This window comes from Coenobita brevimanus, chromosome 26, assembly GCF_032717465.1.
Source record: "Coenobita brevimanus isolate Jiangsu-jjx chromosome 26, ASM3271746v2, whole genome shotgun sequence".
NCBI classification, from domain to species: domain Eukaryota; kingdom Metazoa; phylum Arthropoda; class Malacostraca; order Decapoda; family Coenobitidae; genus Coenobita; species Coenobita brevimanus.
The window spans coordinates 14,057,003-14,069,024 of NC_136979.1; the positions used below are offsets into that span (position 1 = coordinate 14,057,003).

The 12,022-nt window shown below is 43.7% G+C and overlaps 1 pseudogene; it reads left to right on the top strand.

The window, feature by feature from the left end:
• LOC145393973 (transmembrane protease serine 9-like) overlaps positions 1 to 11,815 on the top strand; it is a 45,577-nt pseudogene extending 33,762 nt beyond the window's left edge.
• The last annotated feature ends 207 nt before the right edge of the window (positions 11,816 to 12,022 follow it).

A 12,022-nucleotide genomic window follows, 5' to 3' on the forward strand; every position in this document is an offset into this window, starting at 1 on the left:
CCGTTGAGTTAGGTCAGCTGGGTGAGGCAGGGAGGCAGCGACAGACGTACGTTAGGTTATGTCATGAAGATGGGGTAGGCAAGAGTTAAGTTAGGTGGGTGAAGCTGCGGGCTTGACATGATACCTTTCTGTGGCGGCGGTGTCCTCGCTGCTGGATCCTCAGTGAAGCTCAGTGTGTTGACAAGTGGGTGAGAAAGATAAGGTAGGCAGAAGGGTGAGTCAAGGAGGGTAGGCAGAAGGATGAGAAAGAAGGATAAGCAGAAGGGTTAGGCGAGGAACACTGGGAGAAGGATGAGGCTGTACCATCGCTGATCACTGGATCCTGACCGCATCTCACTGTGTTGACAGGTAAGGCAGCAGAGGCTAGGTTAGATTAGGTTTGGTAAGCGAGGCAGGCACGCACAGCAGATTGGTTACTGTAGATTAGGCAGGGGAGGCAGGAAAGCAGGACTTATACAGACCCAACACTTCCCAGTTGAGCAAAGCTAAGAGGAGTTCCTGCTATAATTCTTGTTAAGGAGCTAGAACATGAAAATGAGCATTAGAAGGAAATTAGGTCAGTTAAGCTTTGTGTTGGCTTCATTTGTTCATACCGGTGTGTACGTTAATTCTCAAGGAACGGAATTTTGTGTCTGTGCTCAGAATCTTAAATATGTGTGTGTGTGTGTGTGTGTGTGTGTGTGTGTGTGTGTGTGTGTGTGTGTGTGTGTGTGTGTGTGTGTGTGTGTGTGTGTGTGTGTGTGTGTGTGTGTGTGTGTGTGTGTGTGTGTGTGTGTGTGTGTGTGTGTGTGTTACTGAGGTGAGTACTAACGCCTTGTGGTGTGTGTTCTTTGCGTGTTATCAGATGGTCAGTGAACGATGATGTGGTGGTGGTTGGTGAACACAAGTGGACGACCAGTACTGAGACCACCGCCACCAAACGTCGTGCCATCGCTCAGGTAAAGTCTGCCTACCTGTCCCTACTCAGTAACGACCTCTCCGCCCACGACACACCATCACATTTCCTTATATACAGTACAGTACTGTTACACCACGGCGGTGGTTCAATCGGTAGAGAGGTGGCCTGCGATCCTACCGGACCCAGGTTCAAATCCCCGCTGGGGCAGGGAACAGTTTAAGGATTTGAATTTAATGTAAAGCAGACTAAACCGATCTACCAGAAGACCCGCCGACATGTAAAAATACCCCCGCTAATACCAATTCACCAGTCCTGTATGGGACAGCCCTAGCAATTATTCAATATGGACGGTGGGTGTTAGCGCCGAAGTGGTGACATGTAAAGGTGTATGATGTGTAGAAGGACTACTGGGCCTTGGGAGCAGGCTGTGAAAGCTTATGCCCAGAGTCGAGCACATAAAAAAAAAAAAAAAAAAACTATACTTCTTTAAAGACAGTCCTGTTACACCACCAGCCTTCCTTATATACAGTACTGTTACACCACCACCCATCCTTATATACAGTCCTGTTACACCACCACCCATCCTTATATACAGTACTGTTACACCACCAGCCTTCCTTATATACAGTACTGTTACATCACCATCCTTCCTTATATAGAGTCCTGTTACACCACCAGCCTTCCTTATATACAGTACTGTTACACCACCAGCCTTCCTTATATACAGTATTGTTACACCACCATCCTTCCTTATATACAGTACTGTTACACCACCAGCCTTCCTTATATACAGTACTGTTACACCACCATCCTTCCTTATATACAGTACTGTTACACCACCATCCTTCCTTATATAGAGTCCTGTTACACCACCACCCATCCTTATATACAGTACTGTTACACCACCAGCCTTCCTTATATACAGTACTGTTACACCACCATCCTTCCTTATATACAGTACTGTTACACCACCACCCTTCCTTATATACAGTACTGTTACACCACCAGCCTTCCTTATATACAGTACTGTTACACCACCACCCTTCCTTATATACAGTACTGTTACACCACCACCCTTCCATACAGTACTGTTACACCACCACCCTTCCTTATATACAGTACTGTTACACCACCAGCCTTCCTTATATAACGTACTGTTACACCACCACCCTTCCTTATATAAAGTACTGTTACACCACCAGCCTTCCTTACTAGTACGATGCAATGGTGTCACACCCATACACACTCTGAACTTGCCATAGTCACTACTCGTTAAGGACCTTTCCTCCCACGACACACCAGTCCCACCCACGGATGAGCGACATCTATGATACCAGTTTATCTTACAGACTGTCGCACGTTCGATCTTATTCGAAATGGCTGTGCATGCTTCGTAACACGCATTTCTAAGCTGTTCATCCTGTATCCTGCACGTCAGTGATCTTTTGTTTATTATTATTATTAATAGTAGTAATAGTAGTGGTGGTGGTGGTGGTGGTAGTAGTAGTAGTAGTAGTAGCAGTTGTTGTTGTTGTTGTTGTTGTTGTTGTGGTGGTGGTGGTGGTGGTGGCAGTAGTAGTAGTAGTAGTAATAGTAGTAGTAGTAGTAGTAGTAGTTTTAGTAGTAGTAGTAGTAGAAGTAGTAGTAGAAGTAGTAGTAGTAGTAGTAGTAGTAGTAGTAGTAGTAGTAGTAGTAGTAGTAGGTGTTGTAATAATAGTAGTAGTAGCAGTAGTAGTAGTGATGTGGATATTAGAACGATATAAAATGCATGTAGGAGAAAGTGTAAGTGAGTTATTCAATCTAAATCGCTAAGGGATAGGTGATACGGATCCCCAGATGTCACACATAGTACACCACTTGTTACTCTACCTTGTTCTCGGTATTTCCCTCCTGCCACTCCCAGGTCAACTCCTCATGATAATAATGGTGGCTGGCAACATTTTTTGTGGCAGCTACACATGTATGTTTAGCTTCTGTTGTGCCGTAACGCCGTCTGTGGTGTTATGTGCTGAGCTGATGAATCCACGCGGGACGCCGGGTTGTATTGGTAGTGGTTTGTAAGATTTTGTGATACCTCTTCCTGTGAGAGTTATTCTGCAGATCTCAGTATCCTCTTGTATGTGTTGGTGCAAATTATGTTGATATTAAATTGACATATAATAAAACAGTAATAATACTGTATAATATATGACTGAGGCTGAGGCGGTACAAAGTCTGCTACGCCGATCACAATACAGGACAAGGCGTACAACACACCTTGGCAAAGCGTGCTCTGATGAAGGCAACGTTAACTATGTAGCTACGTGGATAGTGTTACTGGTGGCAAGTCAGTGGTCCCAGGGTGGTACTTCAGTCACGGCAAAGTAAACATTTTCCCTGGAAATACCAAGATCATCCAGGCATAACAGTTTTAGGTCATAGACATCTTGTCCAACCGTACAACATACACAGTCATCTTTAAGACGACTCAGCACAACGCATAGCAATGTTTTTATTGCATATGGTTGTATAGGGTTGGGTCTGTTAGAACATTCGTAGAGATGCAACACATTCAACGTCATTAATGCTTTCCATGCACCTAACACTACAGAACGCTGAAAACACTCCGTATTCTGACACTGATATTTAACCTGTAGTGGCATCGCATGACGCTTAGATATGGTTATATTGTGTCCCATGTGCTTGTGTTCCTTGCATAACAGCTGGAGGTGTTGGTGGTGCTGTAAACATGTTGGTGTCTAAGTTATACGAGCAGGAAGTGTTGTTGTTACAGACTGTGGTTTAACTGAGGTCCAACGACAACACGAGGAAGAACATTACCATAATCTGCTTTGCTGAACCTCTAGTCCTAGTGTAGCATGTATAACAACAGAATGTGGTATTATTATAGATGGTGCAGATAAGTTGTTGTTGCAGGTTGTTGTTCACCCTGAATACAACAAGAATACAATGGACAACGACATTGCCCTGCTCCGCTTGGCCGAGCCTCTGGTGTTCCAGAGTGACAACAAGGTGGCGCCCGTCTGTCTCCCGGCGCCATCACAGCTCTTCGCCAACGTGCAGGCCACCGTCACAGGCTGGGGCACGCTCAAGTCAGGTCAGGGCACCGAGTGTCAGCATGACCTGACTTTTAATAAGTCAGCAGGGAGTCAGCAGCCTAGTCTAACCTCACCGGCTATAATGTCAAATGAATCAACCCTAGACTGCTTCTACCTTAGACATACCTAAGCTAACCTAACCTGCTATAATGTCAATTGAATCCACCGTTGCCTTCTCCTATCTTAGACACAGCTTACCTAATACATAACCTAACCTAACCTGCAATACTCGTAATGTCAAGTGCATCTACCCTAGCCTGCTCTAATCTTGGACCTAACCTAGTCTAACTTACCCTAACTTAACCTAACCTAGCCTAATCTAACCCGCTGTAATCCCATATAAACTTGGGTAAACTTCCTCACTTAAAGTAACTTTTGCCTGTTCAGGAGGGAACCAACCCCCGTCGCTGAATGAGGTGACGGTGCCAACCATGACCAACGCCAGGTGCAGCCAAAAGTACGGACCCGGCGAGATTACTAACAACATGATCTGTGCCGGACTAGAACAGGGTGGAAAGGACTCGTGTCAGGTGGGATGCGCTCTCTCTCTCTCTCTCTCTCTCTCTCTCTCTCTCTCTCTATCTCTATCTCTATCTCTCTCTCTCTCTCTCTCTCTCTCTCTCTCTCTCTCTCAGTATTCGCTCGTCGTTAATATACTCAATAATAAATACAAAGATATACTCCTCTTACTGTTCAATCTTGTGAAATAGTTGTACTAATTTTTGTAATGTCCGAGTTCTTGGGCTGGAGTTTAACTGTGTAAAACAATGTGGGATTCTTGTGATTGCCGGTTTGTTTGCATGTCACGGAACTGCCAGACACAGACAGTTTGAACAGTAAGTTGTGGTTGTATGAAATTCAATAAGACTTCATTATGAGGTAGGAATGTGTCATTGGTTACATGTCAGATGTATCCTCCAGTCTTACTACACTTGGCCATGAACTAAACTGAAACAGGTTATGATTCTTTGTCAGGTTAAAATTAGCTGAGTATAGTAAATGTGTCCTTGTAGTGTAGAGGGATGTTGTGATATTAACGGATAACACCAAAGACAACTATTGCATTTGCCACTGTGCATCAGAGATTGTGACCTTTGTTGCTACGTGGTGTTGGAATGATACGCCTTCGTGTCGCGGCACCGATATAACCAGGCGGCTCAGCTGCCAAGTTAAACAAACATCCCTCAACTACTTCCCCATTTCCCGAAAGTAGGATGATGGGCTGCAGAAGGGAACTTAAGCCAGCAGTCCACCGGGCTCTTGCTTCAGAAAAGCCAGAGACAATAACGACAACAGCACAAACAACAACAACTGTAACTGTGCAAAGTAACTGAAGCAAAGTAGTCTTGTTACTGACACAATTGATCCATAGTAAATGATGAGCGTCTTGATTTTGAAGGTTCTGTAAACGGTAATAAACAAATAAATAAATGAATCAGAACCGTCAAACAGGATGGGCCTGATGACATTCGTAATGTTTCAAACCATCTCCACTATAATACACGGCTGACTTGTATTCCTCGTCCAGCGTGATATTATTTTGTACATAATGAGTGCGATACCTCTCTCTCTCTCTCATTAATCACAACTTATGGATCTTGACCCACCTTCGGATCTGAAGCATCCTTATCTCTATTTACGACTGGAAAAAATTTCAAATGGTTACAATTCAGTCTTTGAATACGAGCAAAAAGTGCTTGAAGAGAAAGGCTGAGAGTGAATTCCTTTTATCAAGCCTAGTTTGGCGCCACTGTCTGTCGGTTCCCTAGATCAACATGACAACCCCCCTGCGCATCACATATTGGTTGCCGTTTATCATTAATTAGGTCACACTTACATGTGTAAACTTTTGCACACACAACATGTCCATTAAAAAGATCAAGAATGCCAATTTTAAAGTCAATGGTGGGCCCTAATTTACCTGACGCAGCTGGACCACAAACACAGCTTAAAAACTGAGTCGTGGTTCCAAAACATTCGATGATCCTTTCCTTTCCAAGACATAATGAGTCTCCATGGTTGCAAGTCAAATCAGCCCTCAAGTCTGCAAGTCTGTTTCATGGTAGAACAAACGCCCTGTAGTCCCCCACTCTCTTTCCTCCCCCACAGTGACTGGTGTGTGTGTGTGTGTGTGTGTGTGTGTGTGTGTGTGTGTGTGTGTGTGTGTGTGTGTGTGTGTGTGTGTGTAAAGCTTTTTTCTTCCCCAGGGTGACTCTGGTGGCCCCCTGGTGACCCCTGGTGGTGACTCCCACATGGTGCAGATCGGTGTGGTGTCGTGGGGGTATGGGTGTGCCGATGGCCGCTACCCGGGGGTGTACACCAGAGTTAACAGTAAGTATTTACCTATATAAAGACCTATGTATACCCCAAATGCCTATGTATTCTTCAGTATCTAGCTACCTCTGCCTATGACTTCAGTCTTTCAAAAGCAATATCTTAAGGCGTCTCGTAATGAACGGATTTGCATTTTGCCTGGGATGAACAACACTTTTGTAAGTTTATCGTCTTCAACGCTTTCCTTTCCTTGCACTGAAAAAGACTTGTGTTAAACTAAGCCTTCATCTACAGCAGCAATTCCCAAACTTTGACAACTACACAACTACTGGAACCCTCTCGTTCATTGTTGTTTGTCGGAACCCTTATCACACTGTATATGTAATATATATATATATATATATATATATATATATATATATATATATATATATATATATATATAGTATTGCAAATAACCCATTAATTTTCAACACAGTTTATCCTAAAGTGATCCCAACCAAAAAGTAATTACAGAGCATCATGAGTCTACCGTTTTTAGTGTGGTGAGTGGGCTTGTTTTTGATGACAGAGGCTATCAAGTCTGGAATGATGCTCGTTAGCTACAGGCGCATATCAGGTGCTGCATCCAACTTATTTCTGTATTGCAGTTGGTGGCTATGTAGCGTGAGAAGCTGGCTGTACAATGAAACGTTGTTGCAAAAGAGCTGCAGGGCATTAGGTGTTTCAAAGCTCTTTCTGTAATGTCAGGATACTCGTGAAAGAGCTTTACCCAAAAGGAAAACAGAGAGCCCTTGTTATATGTTGTTTTGAGTCTGAGATCAGTTGAAATGTCAGTTATCTGCTCTTGTTCTTTTATTGTCAGAGTTTGATCTGTTATAGAACCTGAATCCATTGGCTTAATGGATTAAGCAGCCGTAATAGATGGTTTAACTTTTTGGAAAAATATTCCCTCAAAATATTCTTTAACTGCTTTAAACGCTCACTATGCAGTTTCTTGAACCTTCATCCAACTGCAAGCTGTTTTCATTAACGTATTTATGAATATTTGGGAAGCACTTCATCCAAAAGATACTCTATAGGAGATAAAAGATAATTTTGCCTTGAATTTTTTATATATTTGTTTCTTCAACTGGTCCGGTTTTCTATTTAAAATAATCACTGTTTTTCTCAACTACTTCATGGGGCATTGTTTCCGAGTGCTGCTTCACCTTTGTAGGTCGCAGGCTGCTGTTTGCTGGTACCTGATGACATTCCCCACACTGTGAATCAGGGGTGTTTGCTGGTACCTGATGACATTCCCCACACTGCGAATCAGGAGTGTTTGCTGGTACCTGATGACATTCCTCACACTGCGAATCAGGGGTGTTTGCTGGTACCTGATGACATTCACTACACTGCGAATCAGGAGTGGTTTCGTCACCAACAGACATAAAGACAAAGTCTATAAAGCAGTCATTTATCTTACGTTTCTTGGCCTTTCCACTCACAGATTTACAAGATCCTAACGTCTGTGTCACTGGTGCAGACGTGTGTGGTTGATCCACCACTTCAGCACCAATGCCTTCATGTTCATCATTGTAACTACACGTGCCAGCGTCCTCACCGCCATTTGGCGACTTTGGTTTTAACTTGCCGTTTTTTAAGCCTCTGTCCATCTCAACGCAATACAAGTACTGATTAAACACGATTAGGGAAGGCAGATTCTACCTGCTATCAAGGCCAGACCTGTGGCCACATTACCGACCCCTTCGTTGGCTAACTTACCTTATAAACCCACTACTGATGAAAACTTAATGGAATTTAATTCAAACAAAAGCTTTATTTCGTATCCCTTACAATTCTATCTATCTATCTATTGCCAGACGCCTCAATCCCGTTTGGGGTGGCCACAGACAAATCGCCTCCAAGTCGCCCTGTCCCCCGCCATTTCACTGCCCTGCTCCCAACTCCCACCCCTCTCTCTCATATACCTCTCCACCCCATCCCTCCATCTCATCCTCGGCCTCCCCCTCCCTCTTCCCCCCTCCACCTCACTCACATACACTCTCTTCGTCAGTCTTTCACCCTCCATCCTTTCCACATGGCCAAACCACCTCAGTGTGTTCCTCATAACGCTTCCTATCACATCCACATCCACACCACAACGCTCCTTTATATCCTCATTCGTCACCCTGTCTCTCCACGTGACTCCACAGGCTCCTCTTAAATAACTCATTTCCACTGCTCTCACTCTTGACTTGTGTCCTTCCAACAATGTCCAAGCTTCACTTCCGTACGTTAGAGTTGGTATCACAATACTGTCATGTAGTAACTTTTTCACTTCCATGCTAACTTCCCTGTTTCTTATCACTGCTTTCAAAGAACCAGCAACCTTTCTTCCCTGCTGTACCCTTTCAACCATTTCACCCTCCAAACCTCCATCCTTACTCATCACACTACCCAAGTACTTAAACGTACTCACATTTTCCAATTCCTCACCATCCAACCTCGCTGTACATTCACTAACTTCACCTCTCTCAAAGACCATTACTTTACTCTTCCCTACATTCACCTTCAGATTCCGTTTCTTACACACTCTCTCAAACTCATCCACCAAGCCTTGCAGCTCCCCTTCGTCTTCACTCAACAACACAGTATCATCTGCTAACAACAGTACAGGGAGTTTCCAAACACTATCCTCTCTCACCAGGGCCACTCCAACATCCACTACCCTACCTTGTATCTCTTTTATTACCCCATCCATGTACAGATTAAACAACCATGGAGACATGACACATCCCTGTTTCAAACCAACTTTCAAAGAGAAAAATTCACTTAGTTCACCATCCACACGCACTGCAGCCTTCGCACCATCGTACATACTCTTCACAGCATTCAACAACTTCCCATCTACTCCATATATTCTTAACACTTTCCACAATCCTTGTCTATCCACCCTGTCATATGCTTTCTCCAAATCCATGAAAGCCGCATACAACTTCTTTCCCTTCTCTAGAAACTTTTCCACTAAAGATCTAAGAATGAATATCTGATCTACACAACCTCTTCCCTTCCTAAAGCCTCCCTGTTCTTCTCCAACTAATTTCTCTGTTCTTTCTCTAACTCTGTCTATAAGTATCCTACCATACACTTTTCCTATTATACTAAGAAGACAAATGCCCCTATGATTACCACACACTTCTTTTTCCCCTTTTCCTTTGTACAAGGGAATAATTATACCTGATTTCCAATCCTCCGGGACTGTACCTTCCTCCCAGGCCAATCTGCACATCTTCCACATCCATTCTACTACTATCTCTCCCCCATGCTTCAGCATTTCACCACACACTGCATCAATTCCTGGGGCTTTTCCCGATTTAACTTTCTTCATTGCTTCCACAACTTCTATCCTGCTGATTTCTTCCTGTCTTCTCAACTCCCTCCTTCTCCCAGCCATTCCCCAGCCACTTATACTCGCATTACTTCCATTCTCTACGTTCAACAATTCCTTAAAGTGTTCTTTCCATCTGCTCACTTTTTCTCCCTTCTCCACTAGTAATCTACCATTTTTATCTTTCACTCCCCTGCTAACTTCACTTCCACCCTGTCTTACTCTTTTCACTTCTCTCCAGAACTTTTTCTTACAGTCCCTCCACTTTACACTCAAATTCCTTCCAAATTCCTCATCCACTCTCTTCTTACTCTCTCTCACTAATCTTTTCACCTCTCTCTTTCTTTCCACATATAACTCTCTCTTCCGCCTCTCAACTTCTTCCACGCCCCTATTTCTCATCCATTCATTGTATGCTTTCTTCTTTTGTGCCACAGCCTGTTTCACCTCTTCAGTCCACCATGCTGTTCCTTGCACCCCCCTCCGTCTTCTCTTCCTTCCACACACCACATCACATGCTGCACATATTTCTTTTGTAAATATCTTACACACACCTTCCACGTCTCCCATCTGCTCCAATTCATATTTGCCCAATCGTTCCTCCACTTCTCTCTTATACTCTGCCTTTTTCTCATCCTCTTGTAACCTTTCCACTCTCCTTGCAACTACTCCTTCCTCTCGTCTTTCCCTTCTTCTATTCCTCCATCTTACTTGCATTCTAATTCTGGCCACCACCAAGTAGTGGTCAGAAAGTCCACTCCCCCAACCTCTATACACTCTTGCATCCTTTACACATCTTCGCATCCTTTCATCTACACACACATAATCAATCATTGCCTTCCTTTCATTCAGTTCACCACCCACCCTTCTCATCACTCGCCATGTATACCTGTGGATCATTTTATGCCTGAAGCGGGTATTGGCTATCACCAACCCCCTCCCAGCACAAATGTCCACTAACGCACTCCCATTCTCATCTATCTCAGCAGGCACACCCCACTCACCAACTATTCCATCCACCTTCACATTCCCAACTTTACCATTCATATCACCAATCAAAAACACTCTCTCATTCCTTCCAAACTTTTCCATGCACACTTCCACATTTGTCCAGAACTCTTCTCTCACTCTTCTAGCACGATCTTGCGTTGGCGCATACACACACACAATCGCCCACATTTGTATTCCAACTTTCAACTTTACCCACACAATCCTTGACCCAACTGATCCATACTGTCTTATGCTCCTCTTCCATCTTTTACTCACAACTATACATACTCCTTCCTTTGCCCTCTCATTCTCACCTACTCCTGCACATATACCCCATCCATACTCCCATTCTCTCACACTTTCTCCTCTCCATTTTGTTTCACTTATTCCACATACATCCACTTTCGCACCCTCAAGCACCTGGAAAATCTCTCTCTCTTTCACCTCATCATTCGCTCCTCTTACATTCTATGTACTCATTACCAAGTCCTTTGTCCGGTCCTGGGTCGTCATCGTTTGGTCAGTCCTTGTCCGAGGCTTCTTGTTTGTTTTTTTAGTTAGTTGTTTCCCTTACAATTATATGGCATATTTTAGTATAAAAATATGACATCCAACAGTACACAAATAACTTCACCTTCAGTATTATAACGTCCCGTAATTTCCGGTCCATCCCTCCTGAACATTGTACGTACTTGTCAGAATTAAAAACTTACTAAGCCAGAGGCGTAGCAGACACATGATCTGACCCATGGAACCCTTGGTAGCTTTCCTGGAACCCTAGGGTTCTGTGGAACACAGAATGGGAACCACTGTTCTGCAGGATAGGTCATACATAACACAGTCATATTGTCCTGCGTTCCTGGGGACATCCCAGTCACCGTTATCAGTGTCTACCCTGTGGCATTTCCTACTTTGTTTTTTCTTTTTTTTTTTTTTGCGCTTATCCGCTTTTTTGTCTAGTGACTGCATGGTTGATTAGTGATTATACAAAGCAGCCAAAATATCTACATTTTCACATTTGGAGCCTGAGCCGTTCACGCAGCGAACAAAAAATGAAGTGCGTTTTATATATAGAACTCCAGTCCTTGACCATGTACACTTCTGTCAACAGACTACCTGGACTGGATGGCTGGTTACCTCGCCGACTCCACTACCTGCTCCCCTGCTGCTGTTCGTCGCTGAGGTCTGGCATCAGATACCCACAGCCCACACACCAACCCTACCCTAACATTACCCTGCATAATGGTGCCAGTTCTACCATTATTATACCATTATTACAACTGTTAACCCATTAGCTAGGATAATGCCTCTTGGATTTGTTTTTGACATTCCCAGAAGATTTTATCCAGCTCAGGAAATAGCTCTCATGCTGAAGAAATAAAAATTATA